The 14,394-nt window shown below is 31.4% G+C and overlaps 1 long non-coding RNA gene across 1 annotated transcript; it reads right to left on the bottom strand.

The window, feature by feature from the left end:
- Positions 1-976: 976 nt before the first annotated feature.
- On the bottom strand, positions 977-7,926 carry LOC130656363 (uncharacterized). The gene is made up of 2 exons (XR_008984911.1): positions 5,452-7,926; positions 977-1,307 (listed from the first exon to the last, which is right to left on the bottom strand). It is a non-coding gene; the product is annotated as an uncharacterized LOC130656363 (long non-coding RNA).
- Between the last annotated feature and the right edge of the window lie 6,468 nt (positions 7,927-14,394).

Here is a 14,394-nt window from a genome sequence, read left to right as displayed (position 1 = left end):
TTGTGTATATTTTTATCAGAGCTTATATTGTATATTGTGTATATTTTTTATTAGAAAAAACGTTGATGACTTCCGGTATCTTTTTTAGTCTGTTTTTTACACATTTTGAAATATTGAGTCCCGAGTCTCGAATCCCTGCTCCAGAATCCTGCGACCCGAGTCCCGATCAGGGGTCCTTGGTCCCGCTTCTTTTCTGTTGCTATTATTTTTAAATTTCGTAGGAAAAGGTTTCTTCTATGTACGAAAGCCATTTTATTCCGTATATCTTTTCTCTCAAGCAGGATATTGATTTCCAGAAGTTTAAACTCAAGAGCAAAGTGCTCTAGCTCAAACGGAAAATAGAGTCGTATGAAAACCTACCTTTAAGTTTATTTCGCGAGACCAGAAAAACATTTCGCGAGGATTAATTATTTGCGAATCAGGATATTTTGCGTTTTTTTGCAAATGAATTATTTTAAGGTTTTTTGTAAAGAATTATTTTCACGAATCTAGCATTTTTTTTTGCTATTTTAATATTTCAAGTCTGTTTATCGAGATAGCCTTTAATTGATCTTTCTAATATAACAGAGGCTGGACATATTTTGCTAACTACTAACAAAAAAATCACTGAGAAAACAAAAAAAAAAGTTTTTAAAACTTTCGCGAATTTAATTTCCGCAAAATAGTCATTTTCGTGAAGCTTTATTTTCGCAAATTAACCTTTCAGGAAATTTTCGCGAAATGGATTAAATTAGCGAAATTAAACTTCGTGAAAATTATTCAACTTTAAAAACGTATTGGCTTTATTATGCCTATTTCTGAAGCGGTTCAATGTTAAAAATAAAAAAATACTAGTGACGTGGGAATATTAGTGAGGCGAGATTATTTTTTCCAAAGCATGGAAATTGGGTTAGCATATCTGGTTTGTACTTTTCGTGAGACCTAATTCGCGCAAAATATACTTCAAGTAAGTAACAATGTTAAAAAAAACACATAATTTATAATAATATTAAATCAAATTATTCCCATACATATTCACATTTTATCCTAAGTATACATCTCAGAGTAACAGGAAGGCAATAATTTGAGATTAAAGAAAACTTTAGCCAAAAGAAAATGGTGTGTAATATGATTCACAATTACTTACTATCACGAAAGACTGTTGATAGCATTATTGAAGAAGTATTGGATGTATAAACACGGATAAAGTTAAAAAATATTTATATTTCTAATTCATTTCTTCTTCCGTTCTTCTCGTTTTCGTTTTTTCTCGAGTCGTTCAAGCTCCTTTTGTTTGTAACTATTCAGTAATCGATATATCAGATAAACTAAAATAAAGAAAAAAAACTGAATACAAAACAGAAATTGATGGAGACAAATAAAACGGCTTTTTTATGCAACTTCTAACTTTATGCATTTACAAAACAACATAATCTTTAGGTACATGTACTATAACTTTAAAATTACCCTTTTCTTGGGTTTAAGCCTTAGTCTTTTTAACCCTGAGTTGCTTAGCCAATTGTTTTTACTGACACATTACGTCGTGAACGACTGGCGGAAGGAGCTAGGAGCTTATAACCTGCTATACGTCGAGAATTTTATACCCAGCGAGCAAGTGGGTTGCTTATAAAAAAAGTAATGACAGTATTTTATAAACCTTATTTACCGAATTTACGGCCGAAAGCTTCCGTTAAATAAATTGAATATGTCGACTCCCTTATGTCTTTTTTATTTGCTTATTTACCTTATTATTTTTAAATAATTGAAATTAAAGTTGCATAGGAGACATGTTTCCATTGCTTTGTCATTCAACATTTTTACAGTGGACACACACTTATGCACAAAATTCTATAATTTCGCTTTTTTTCTGAGAAAATATCACCTATATATATTTGAGAGTATTTTTGAAATCAATCTTGAGTTTAAAGGTAAAACAGAAAGACACTTGTTACAAACACAAGCAGGAATGTTAACTAAAAATTGTAGAGGTCCAAACTAAAGGGTTTGGTACATGTACCTGTGCAAGTGCTTATATAAGAACAATGAGGCTAAAATTGGCAAATGCTGAAATTTTAATGGTTGTTTCCTAAATAAGACAAAAAAACAGAGAAAATTTAGGAAGAAGGCAGAATTTTTTTATGATTTTGTTTTGCAAATATTTATACTGTGTTGTAAAATAAATAAAAAAATTGCTAATATGTAAAAAGAATATATTGGAAGAAATTCAAGATGATCATGTGAAAAATAATAACAACTCATGTCAACTTTTCTGGTCCTAAGGGTAACATGGGTACGCTTGTTAGGTTTCGTAAATTGTTTTCGGTTCAGGATGACCCAAGAAAAAAAGGGGGATCCTGCCATATTCCATCCGTGAGGATAAAAAGTATTTTGAACTGATGTTGTTATTACACTTCATTTGTCTGTTTTCAATGAAGTAAACAACTTTCTTACACATTTTAGGCTCCCAGATATGGAGAAAAGAGAGGATGCAAAATCTAAGTGTTGGATTGATGTTTTGCATACATATTTTGACTTGTGAGTCATCCCTTGCAATGTGACTCAAAAAAAAAAAAAAAAAAAAAAAAGAATCAACAAATAAATATATTACGAAGCATATTTTCATTCTGCTTAATGGGACTCATGTTTATGCTTGTGTTTTTGCGGTACCAACCTAGTGGTTGGCCAGTCATAAAATATTTTTCCCTTAAAAACTAGGCTTATTTTCATCCAGCAATAATATAAAAATTTCATCAATCAATAATCACAAATTAAGTCAGCATTCTCATTGCTTATTGAATAGTTTATAACAAATGTGGTATAGTTTGCAAAAAAAATCAGAAAATCATTTTAATGTGATACACTGCCTTTGGTTATTTCAGGTTGTACTGTGTGAAAGGTATTATCTGATTCTTTTGTACTGTTTAAATTCCTGACCAAAATTTCTCTCTTTTCTATCTACAAAATTTTATTACATGTTTTTCCATATAGGTTTTCTAAATGTTTTTTTCTTTAAAACGGCTGAAAACTGTAATGTTGTAGACTGCATATAGACAAACTGTATAAATAGAAGGCACAGAGTAAAGTGTATATAGCTTCTTTGTGTTTAACTATACTTTGTGACAGAAGAGTTATTTTTTGTCCTGCTGCTAGTATCTGTCAAAAATGTCCTTACTTTTTATGGTATGTGCAGCTTATCTGCACCCACGTAAATGAGGTGATTCCGCAACGGCATTTGTAAACTGTTTGGCTTTTGTTTATTTTATGGGTTGTATTTTGGTGCACATATATAGCTGGAAAAAAGTTATCCACAGATGTCTGTTGAGAGTGTAGGTACTAGCTACGTTGGAATTTTATGGGCCTATTTCCATGTACCCAATTCTGGTCTGTATTTTTGATTGGGCTGGATTTTGTGAGCTCGCTTTTTTGAAAATGGCCTACTGAATGAGCAGTTATTAAGTATTTTTTATCACCAGGTATTCTTTTATAGTTATACATCACCATGATTTCAAGGAATGTGACAGCCATTTTGCCATTTATTGTGTCTATTCTATAAATAGCAAAACTAACAACTCTGTACTGAGCTGAATTGATTTGAGAAATTATTTTATTCATGCGCATGATAAAACAGAAATACAGAAGAGAAGTGGTAAAATACGGAAAATTACAGTTTAAGGTGGTGGTAACCCTTTTAAAAATCGGAATTTTTTTTTTTAGTTACGAAAGGTTATTTTCAGACTATATATCCATATTTTTTCTGTTATAACACACTTGTCACAATTTTATGGCTAAAATACTATTATCTTTCCACCAAAATATTCAGCCTCAACAATTCCTCTTTAAAATAAAATTCATGAATAATTAATTAGTTGTGCTGGCTTGCAAAATTGTACAGAAAGAAATGATGTAATTATTAAAGAGAAACGTTAATAACAACAAAGATAGCGGATTATGTAGAAATTTAAGACGATCTTTATTATGCTACCTTGCACTAGCTTTAACTTTCGATAGTATTTTCGTTTTACTTTAAAATTTTCAGGCATGCTTGGTGAATCATGCAGCCATGATACGGTGTGCGGAAATCTTTTGCTTTTAACAGTGTTCGATGCAGCAGGGGATGCTGACAAAGAATCTTTTGAAAAAAATAAAAGGTTATTGTTAAGAAAGTAAGAATAAACAAAAAATATTCGCACACCGTTTTCACAGGGTTAACCCAAGGTTCATTTAAAAACAGAAGCTGATGAAAAATAACGAGATTGTAAAAAGTTGGAGCTCCTAGAAGCCGATTTTATGATACATTTTTAAAAGGAAATTTCTACTGACTCAGCAATTTTAGTGTTAAGTTAAAATCATTTTATTATGTATTAAGGCCTATATTTCTAGGAAATAGTAAAAAAATGGTATAAATAAAACACTGAGTAAATAATTCAGCTATTTGGACAGCTAAAAAGGGGTTACTGCCACCTTAAATCTTTGTTAAAGAGAAGTATGGGTGCAGCGCTTCATTAAAAATGCATTTTCCTGGTCTGTAAATGTTACGTGAAACTTTTAAGCCAATTACAGGTCTGCTTTTCAGTGTAGCCATTATTATTTGAGGGAAAACATGTTGTGTACTTGGGCACCTTTCATAAATAGAAGCTGAATTTTCCAGAGAATCTTTGTTTTCTAACTTTAAATCTGACTTACCTTATTCTCTCTATTTGACGCTTTGGGTAATTAACTTATTTTTAAGATTTTAGGGTAGGCGTTAATTGAAGAGGAGCGTTAAAACAATTAAAGGTTTTTTACTTTCTTAAGAAAGCTGTGACAAACTGGTAGGGCATATGGTGATTAAAACATCAAGCCTGATTTTTTTATTTCCTGAATAAGGACAAGGATAATTTCATAATAGTTTCGGTCACAGAGAAAACGGGAAGTCGTTGTTCTACCCGCAATGTACAATTGTTCACATATTGCAAAAGAAAAGCAGTGGTATTAGATGAAGAACTGTACAAGCGAAAGAGAGGGAGCGTTTAATATGGTTTTTGATGTTTTAGGGGGGGGGGCGTGTAATTTGTGTGTGTAATTTTAGGAGAGTTTTTGGCAGTTTACCTTTCATTTAATTTAGATACTTGTTGTTCTTGTTTAATCAAAGCTTCTATGTGAGAGTTTGACCACGAAACATTTGCGATTTTCCTCAAATGAAAGTTGTACCAAATAACATCTTTATCAGGAAAATTGCTAGCCAACTACACTGATAAATTGAAAAATTTATTTTTTATTTTTACAGAACCTGAAAAACAACTTAGCAAATCTCTTAAATGGAATGGTGTAAAAAGAATTTAATGCTATTACCTACTAAAAGGTCAGAAAATATAATCAGAAAATAATTTTTGACATTTTTCCTACGAAAGAGTATATCTAGCCTTGTAGACTGGCTTGCATATCATTTTAATAATGACAATAATAAGAACACAACTAGCTGTTTATACATACCAACTATTGCTAAAATCAAGAATCCAGGAATCAATAAAAACTGTGCTTCTACATTGAAATTGTTTGGATTCTTTGGGTTAAATGTACTTTCACCATCCGCCATTCCGTTATACTTCGCTAATATAGATCTAGAATGAGCTAATTGTGTTAGAGTTTATTGTAAAGTTTTCAGATATAAAAGTTGACCTAAGTCAGCTGTAGCTCGTGTTTTTTCTGCCTTTGTTCAATTTTTTTTGTTATTGTTATTGTTGTGATTCAAAATTTAAAGGACTGGAACATGCCTCAGCCGGTAATACTTGGACCAATCAAGTTAATGAACACGTGTGCAATTTCGAACAAATGAGATATGACCTTTCTCGGTTGCCGTTTCATCAGTTTTTAGAAGGATTGTTTAAAATGGTGGAAATGTTTTTAATTTCCTGTCAGTCTGCATCTTTTTTTTGTGTTATGCCGACTTCTTTATACCTTCCAGTCATATTAGTTAAGAAATAGGAACAATTTCTTTGTAATTACTGCGTATAGTACCTTTGTTGACGCTGGAAGAAAAGTCTGTTTTTTTTGTAGCTAGCTAGCTAGCTAGCTAGGTGTTTTAAACATAGTACGCCCACCAGCAGGAGGAGCAGAGGGTCACAAAAAGGCTGAGGGGTGTAGAGGGTTTATACCATGCTGCACTGGCACAATTTTATTTTAACATTCACACAAATAAAACATGCATTCAAAGCTTGGCTTCTTTTGCGTACCGCTCCAAGCACAGCATCTATGCGCAATCTTTGTTGTCACTTTTATGTTTGTTTAGCATAGTAATTTTCAGAAACTGATCACGCGAAGTAAACATCTAATCTATGCTATAACCATAAACCATAACATATGCCCTAGCGAACGGTGCTTTTCACGAGCACGAATGATGACATAAACTCTGGTTAATCAAACATTTAGTCGTTTTTTCCTTTTTTCGCTCTGCTAGCCATGTTTTTTTTTGCACTAATATTTTCGCTACCTCCATTTCTGCGCATGCATCTTTTAGGGATAGCATTACATAATGTTGTATGATGCGCTCACAGGAAAAACACGGCACTATGAATGAGTGTATTCAGCCACACTTCAATTCCAACTTTCTTGTTGGGGAACATATGCAGCACAGCCAATGTAACGAGCGTGTCGATAAGCCACATCCGGCGTAAAAGGTGAGGGTGTTTCGGGAGGGTTCAACATTTAAAAAAAAAATCAAGTACTCGCCCGTAAAAACCTGCATAGGCTCGAACAATGGCACCCCGACAAAAAAGATTCACCACAAAAATACTCAAAAATTCAGCACAAATGATTCAAGAAACTATATAAAATTAAAATAAACTTACTATGTGATAGCGAAGTTCTTAAAAGAACTGTTTTTGATAAGATTTACTAGATAAATATACAAACTTTATTAACTCCTTTCTCTTCAACCGCCTTCTTCCAACCGTCGTCCTGTTACAAGGCTTTGCCCCAGGAACTATCAATTTTCTACACTTTCTTACCCAATTATCCTCCTCCATGCTTTCCAAGTGCCCCAGCTAATTCAATCTTCTTATCTTTAACTCTACGGATACTTAGCCTGTTTCTTAGCTCATCTGAACTCTTTCTGTCTCTCAGACTGGCGTTACACATCCACCTAACCATTCTCATATCATTCCTTTCTAAACGGTCAAGATCTTCCTGCTTCACTGCCCATGTCTCACTACCGTACAACATAACACTTCTTACACAGGCCTCATACAACCTACCTTTTACTTCAATTGACAAGACTCTGCTAGTCAACAAAGGAAGTAACTCTCTGAACTTTTTCCAAGCAGAACCTATCCTTCAAGTAACACTTCTTCCAACACCCCTTCACTGCCCAACATATCACCTAAGTAACAGAAGTTCTCAACTATCTCTAACGAGCCACTATTGTACATTATTAAAGCTGGAAATACTTCATTCTCTATAATCTCACCTTTGCAATGCTTGCATACAAACTGAATGTCAGCTGTTAACCTTCCACCAATACTACTGCACTTCTTATGTACCCAATTCTTGCAAGTCTGACAAAAAATTGAGTTACTACCAACCCCTTCCTGCAAATTCCACAAGGGCACTTTCCAACTACAAGGTCACACTTGGCTGCAATGCTACTAATCATGACTTTAGACTTTGCTGTGTTCACCCTTAGTCCTTTCTCTTCTAGTCCTTTCTTGCACTTCTCAAACTTTTCAACTAATTCTTCCATCGACTCTGCTATGAGAACCAAATCATCTGCATACAATAACTCCCATGGACAACCTGTTCTGAACTCCATCGACAGCACTTCTAACACTAGGCTTTTGTTCATCATAATTTCTTTAATGATTTCTGTGAAAGCTATGTTACGAGTAATTTAACAAAAGCTTTGCTACAAAACAATACAGCAATTATTTTCTTATAACTGTTAGTTTCATTGTTAAAACTTACTAAAAGTGAAACTCTTTAGCACGAGGTAATAAAATTCAACAGCTTGTTAATTATGCAAAAAATATAATTAATTTGCACACCAAGCTATTGTTATGAAAAAGTTTTATGCACATGTTTTTTTATATTTTTAAAACTTACAGCGTTTTAAAAAGAATATTATCTTACTCAAAATTTTATTCTATACTTTTTTAACAAAAATTTACATGAAAGATTATAAAAATTGCCCACAAAATTATTGTTGTTAACAAAAGTTTTACGTCTGTGTTTTTTGTTTCAAATACTAGAAAGTAGAATAACTTTTGCAGCATAACTTTAATAACAGGTCTTTGTTGCTGAAAAAAATTCCTTTTCACTTCAACAGTTGATTATTTTATAGGGGATGTTCCTGTGAAAAAGCTGCATTAGCCTCCCACAGTAAAGCGAACTATGGGTTATTAACTTACATTACGGTACTGCTTTGATAATTTTGAAGCAACCTATGGCGCCGTTTTAGCCCTTTACAGCCCTATATTGACAGTTTTCAAGCAAACTAAGGTGCTGCATTAACCTTCTACGGACCTGTTTTAGTAGTTTTCAAGCAAACCCAGCATTAATGCTCCCGTCTAAGTAGTATGAAACTAAATACAGCAACGTTATAATGCAGCAAAAGTTTATTTCTATCAAGACAAAAAATTGGTCTTGCAGCAAACGTGTATCTTAATTTTTAAATTCCTTATGTGAGTCTTTTCAGATTGCCGTCATGATTACTTATGCAAGTTACAGTTATCCAAAAATTGCTGTTGTTTATGAATTCTATAGACTTTGTGCTAAAAGTTTTTTAATATCATCACATGCAGGTTATTGTTATTTAAACAATAATTTTTCCTGATCATTTCATTTTATCGCAATGAAATTATTTAAAATAAAATATATAAAATAATATATATAAATATATAAAAACAATGTCTATTATGAAAGTACTTATTTATTTGAGTTGTGCAATGAAAACAGGCCTATCTATAAGGGGCTAGCGATCGCTCTCAAGCATGCAAAGATGTGCCCAATTCTTAGCATGGAGCAAATTTTAATTTCAAAATTGAAAAATAGTTTTAAATGATATATTGCTTGTTCCGCATATAAGTGCAATTATGCAAACTTGTTTTATCCATGTCTCATCCAGTTCACCACTGCACCAGTGAAGGGTGGCATGGCTGTATTAGCTGTAATCTGCAGTTACCAAATTTGAATAGGCCATGTTGATGATATCTTGGTCTACGTGATTTTTTATCTATGTCAGGAGTCGATGTTCCCTACACCAAAACAGCAACCCATGTCAGTGTACAGGGGCAAAAGGTTGCTTTACTTTTTCAAATTGTTTTCCATAATTTAAATTTTCCTTTTTGTTGTAATCTCAAATATGGTCTGAGCACAAAACATGCCTTAAAGGTAAAGCTTAAATCATTAAGACACAGGGTTCAAGTTAAATATTAAAAAGGGCCCAACACATGCCTTTCAATGAAGAAAATAGTACTCACAGGATAAAATGCATATGTTAGGGATCATCTACAAAATTCGTAGCAATTCGTATTAAAAAAATTGTATATGCTATACGAATTTTCTTTTGCCATAAAGTAATTAAATTCGCATGAAAGTTTTCTAAAATCGTATTTTTAAACTTTTAAAATGCGATCTAAAAAAAACATTTCTTTCGCCGTTTTTTGTTTTTAAACTTTTAAAATGCGATCTAAAAAAACATTTCTATCGCCGCTTTTTGTTTTTAAATTTTGAAAAGGTGATCTAAAAAACATTTCTATCGCCGTTTTTCGTTTCTTAAACTTCTAAAACACGATCTAAAATAGCTTTTCTATCAAAATTAAAGTTTCAATCTTTGTTAAAATGCAATAATTTCTATCGCTTAAAAGCTTTATTTAACCCGCGCAACCAGCAATGCCTTCTCGCTAGTTTATTTAGTTTCCACGCAAAACTTTTGTTTAATAAAAATATTAAACAATGGCTCTTCGTGTCACATTGATAGAGTTGATAACATTTGCAATTATGCTATTGGGAATAGTTATGTTAACACTATTTAACAATAGTTACGCGCAGTTATAATAACCTATTTTTTCTTCAATAATCTTTTGTTTACTACGCGCAAGTTAATCACTTACAAGACTCGCAAGATAATTAATAAGAACAAAAGACAAACAACTACCACCTCCGAGAAAAAGGTGTGAAACTTGAGTTTACGCGTACGCTTACATCTGGACTGTACTGTAAGTTTCGAAACAGCGGAAGTATAACTTGCTGTATATATTTCAAAACAATACAAGTGTATTCTGTTCAACTTTCAAAAGAGCACAAGAATAATTCTTGCTGTATAACTTTCAAAAGAGCACAAGAATAATTCTTGCTCTATAACTTTTAAAACAACATAAAAAAATTCTTGCTGTGTAACTTTTAAAAACAAGATTTTGAGCATGCAAGTATTTTTATCTTTTCACCTTGAGAACTATTTTATTTTTCCTTTGCAACTAAAAAATATAAACTATGTGCGCGATACGATAATACATAGAAAAAATGGTTGTCATAAGACCCTCCTCCGTTGTTATTTTTAATTATATTTTTGTTGTTCTAACCATACATTCTCAATAAAATTTTTTTTTTTTTCGCCGACCGACCAACCGTAAGCTACTAACGAATTCGCCCGTAGAACAACTAATTAAATTGGAGTCGCCTAAGCCAATCATTTTTTTGTATTATTTGCGTATATTATTATTTTGCGTATTTGCATGGAAAAAACCTTTAACCTTTATGATGTGCTATCCACAATGTGAAAGATCTTAAATTAACACCACAAAATTTGAATATTGCATGAAGAATTTTAATGGCGTTTTGGTTTTTACCATAAATTAGCCTAATCTCAGTGAAATTTCCAAATTGTGGTTACCTATAATAGATTTACAATAGAGAAATATGCATGATTACAAATGAGAAATGCAAATGTATGTCTTGTTTTTATGTTGAGGTGAGTTGAGGGTCATCTACCAATTTTGTATGGACTTTTATACAAATATATACAAATTTAATTGCATAATAATTTTGTATAAAAAGAGATACAATTCGTATAACGTAAGTCAGTTATGATTTTTTTTATAATGACAAATTTTATACGATTCAATACAAATTTTTTACAAAAGGTCATACGAATTTTATACAAATAAATTTTTGCTAACATCATCAAAATTCAAATTTTATAATTTAAACAATGCCCTATTTTGTTTTAAAATCCTTAAAACACATTGTAAAAAGCTTAAATGACAACATTTTTTTTCATTCAAATTGCGATTGTATATAAAACTAACTTATATTTTGATCTAAAACCATTAAAACGCAATCGTATCAAATTATTTTAATTATTTTAAGACAATTTCTGGTGACAGCATTAAATAACATTTACCTAAATTCTACCTTCTTTATTTTTAACAAAGGATAGGTATATTAGTCTCAGTGAATGCAGAAATGGACATAAAAGTTAAGCAATGTTAGGGATTTAACTGGTTTTGATAGCAAAGTAAAATAAAATAAAAAATAAAAACTTTTAGAGACTGCTTTGTGAAAAAATGTAAGTTGTCCTATGAAACAAAAGTGATTTAAATATTTATTTTTAAAATATTCTGTGAATCTAAATTCTTAACTTTTCATATGTGCTGCTCTTTTAGATGTAAAAAATATGAGAAATGTTATCATCATTCTAATAACACTAATGGAATTATAATATAAACAAAAGGAATAATAATAATATGAATAACTTTCTATTCATAAAGGTCTGTCATTATTAAAAAAAAGACTTTCACAATCATTTTATTGTGCTTAAAACAGACTGATACTGGGATCTGAAAGGTCTGACAGTAAAATGTATTGGTTTATTGATTCCTTATTGATTCCCCAGGCTTTTTTGTTGTTGTTGATTTTCACTGGAGAAGAAGAGGGCAACTAAAGTTCTGGTTTTTGTCATGTATGGTTGTTTGTTTATAATTCTAAAAAAAAACTTCCCTAATAAAAGTTTAACTCACATTCTGATGTGTGCATCTTTTTTACAAAAATTCTAAATACTTTGTACCTTTGAAGAAAATATAAACTCCTGTTTTTTCAAGTATTCAAGACCATAACATGTTTGTTTATTTTACAAGGTTGCAATAAAAACAATGTCAGTCACTGTAAAAAAATAATTAATTTTGATGACGTTAGCAATCGCCATATATATAAAACATTTGCCTTAGCTTGCCTTAATTTTTGTCCATTAGACAGACAATTCCCAATTAAAAATACAAGTTGCCTTTTCCAATCAGTCATCCTCTCATTGCATATACATTTTATTTTTATTTTTTATTTTTTTTTCGTTGAAGCATAAACAACGAAGCATTCTCATTTAGTGGAGCTTTGTTGCTTGGCTGCATTATGCATTTAATGTTTTAAATTGATACATGTGTGACCAGATCAATTGTTTTTATTTCATTTTTTTATGAGTCAGATCAGGCATGCTTGCGTACGAGGATTCAATAATGGTATCAGACAATTTAAACTAAAAATTGTAGTCAACAAGTTAGAAAACGCAGTAATGGCTTTAAATCTTAAATCATTGTTTCAAAGAATTAATGTCAAGAGAGCTGATCCATGCATCCGAGACCATAGAATTTTGAAATTTTTTTTGCTGGGTGCCACAATTATGAATTTCTAGGTAACACCCTGGGTGGTCCTTAGTGACCTATATGGGAATAAAATAACTATGTTACCTATTTTCAAGCTCTTTGTTCCAAAAGTTGTAATGCAATGGCTTTGCTTAAAAATGCTATTTATGTCAATCCATTTTTTAATGCATTTATGTAAGCTGTGTAAGTCAAAAAAGTAACAAATAAGACAGAATTTTGACTATGCCTGTAATAGAATCTTTGGTATTATTATATAAGATAATATTCACTTCCTGACTCCGTAGGGTTGTATTGGCTAGTGACTGCTATTGTATTCTTTTGCATGCCTGCCTGTTGCCATCATCAGATATCAGACCTCTAGGTTACATTGTTTAAGAAGACATATCAATAAGTATGTGCACAGAAGCTGTCAAACAATTATGAGCATTAAGAAATTCACGATTATTTGGTAAGATACTGCGCACCCACTTCATGTTATGATGTCATGTTATCCTGCCCTTTATCGATTATTTTTTGTCTGGTATTCCACTCCATTTTTCAAATTTACGAATTGTGTTCTTGTGCAACTTATGTTAGACATGACAATATTCTCTTATAGTAATGTACTTTTATGGGGGTTCTAAGATATTTACAGAAATGTCATATCAGATTTTGGAAATAACGAATGCAATGCTATGTATATATAAACTTAAAGGTGAACTTTTACCTGTGTTTTATAAGGTTGTGTCTTCCTGCCTGTTAAATTTCCTTAACTCCAGAGTCTTTAAAATGTGTGTATATATGCAAGATCTTAAGAAGACCATGAAAACCCTGATAAAAACCTGAATTTAAGAACCCTTAAAATTAAATTTTTGAGAATTTTGTCATGACCAGTTTGTCAAGGCTATTGGAATAGATTATTTGTCCTTTTCATGTGTACAAAACACCTTTTTTTTCTAAAGCTTTAAGAGTTTGTGTAGTTAATTTATAAAACTTAATTCATTTTTTGGCCATCAACATGTTAAGAAATGTATATACAGTGCATATTTATTTTATGTGAAGAATGTTTAAATCTAAAAATCTTTACTTCGTCCTAAAAAGTCATGACATTACTCCATAAATGACCATGAATTTATTCCAAAATTCGCTAGGCAGCCTGATATGGTGGGTGCTTTTTGTTACTAAGGTGTTTTTAAAATTTTCGTAAACAGTGAATAGCAGTATAGAAAATTTAGTGTTAATCTTAAGGAGATTTTATTGAAATTATCTCTATTAGTGTATATGTTTTGTGTGGATAATTTATCTAAATTGTTGATTATGATAAACAATTAATTTTCCATGGACATTATTTTATTTACATAATCTGAATGAATTATATGTTTTGCTGCTATATTGTTTTGCACTAGGAAATACCCATGGTATATTTCCCCTTTAGATATAGGTATGTTTTACTTAACAATAGAACATTTTACACTTTCAACATATGTTTAAACATGGTTTAAATAAAAAAATGTCTAAAATGATTTTATATATATATAGAATTACTTAATGTGTATTATAAATACAGTTTATAAAATATTTCGTACTTATAAGTTTTGCATAAATGAAATCTTCTACAAATTTTTTGCAAAAATAACAAAATTTTAATACTTTTGTGCAACTTACATGGCACTATGATTAGTGGATGGGTCTTTTGGGGTCATTTTAAAACCTTTGGGTTTTTTGAGGTTTTAAAAGAAAAGGTGAAAAGACTGACACTATTTGCGAAAGGACTGTACAAATATACTCGTTGTGTTTTACGTTATTGTTT

Source organism: Hydractinia symbiolongicarpus, chromosome 9 (assembly GCF_029227915.1).
Source record: "Hydractinia symbiolongicarpus strain clone_291-10 chromosome 9, HSymV2.1, whole genome shotgun sequence".
Taxonomy (NCBI): Eukaryota; Metazoa; Cnidaria; class Hydrozoa; order Anthoathecata; family Hydractiniidae; genus Hydractinia; species Hydractinia symbiolongicarpus.
The sequence above is the reverse complement of the archived record's forward strand: the minus strand, read 5'-3'. Positions and strand labels throughout refer to the sequence as shown.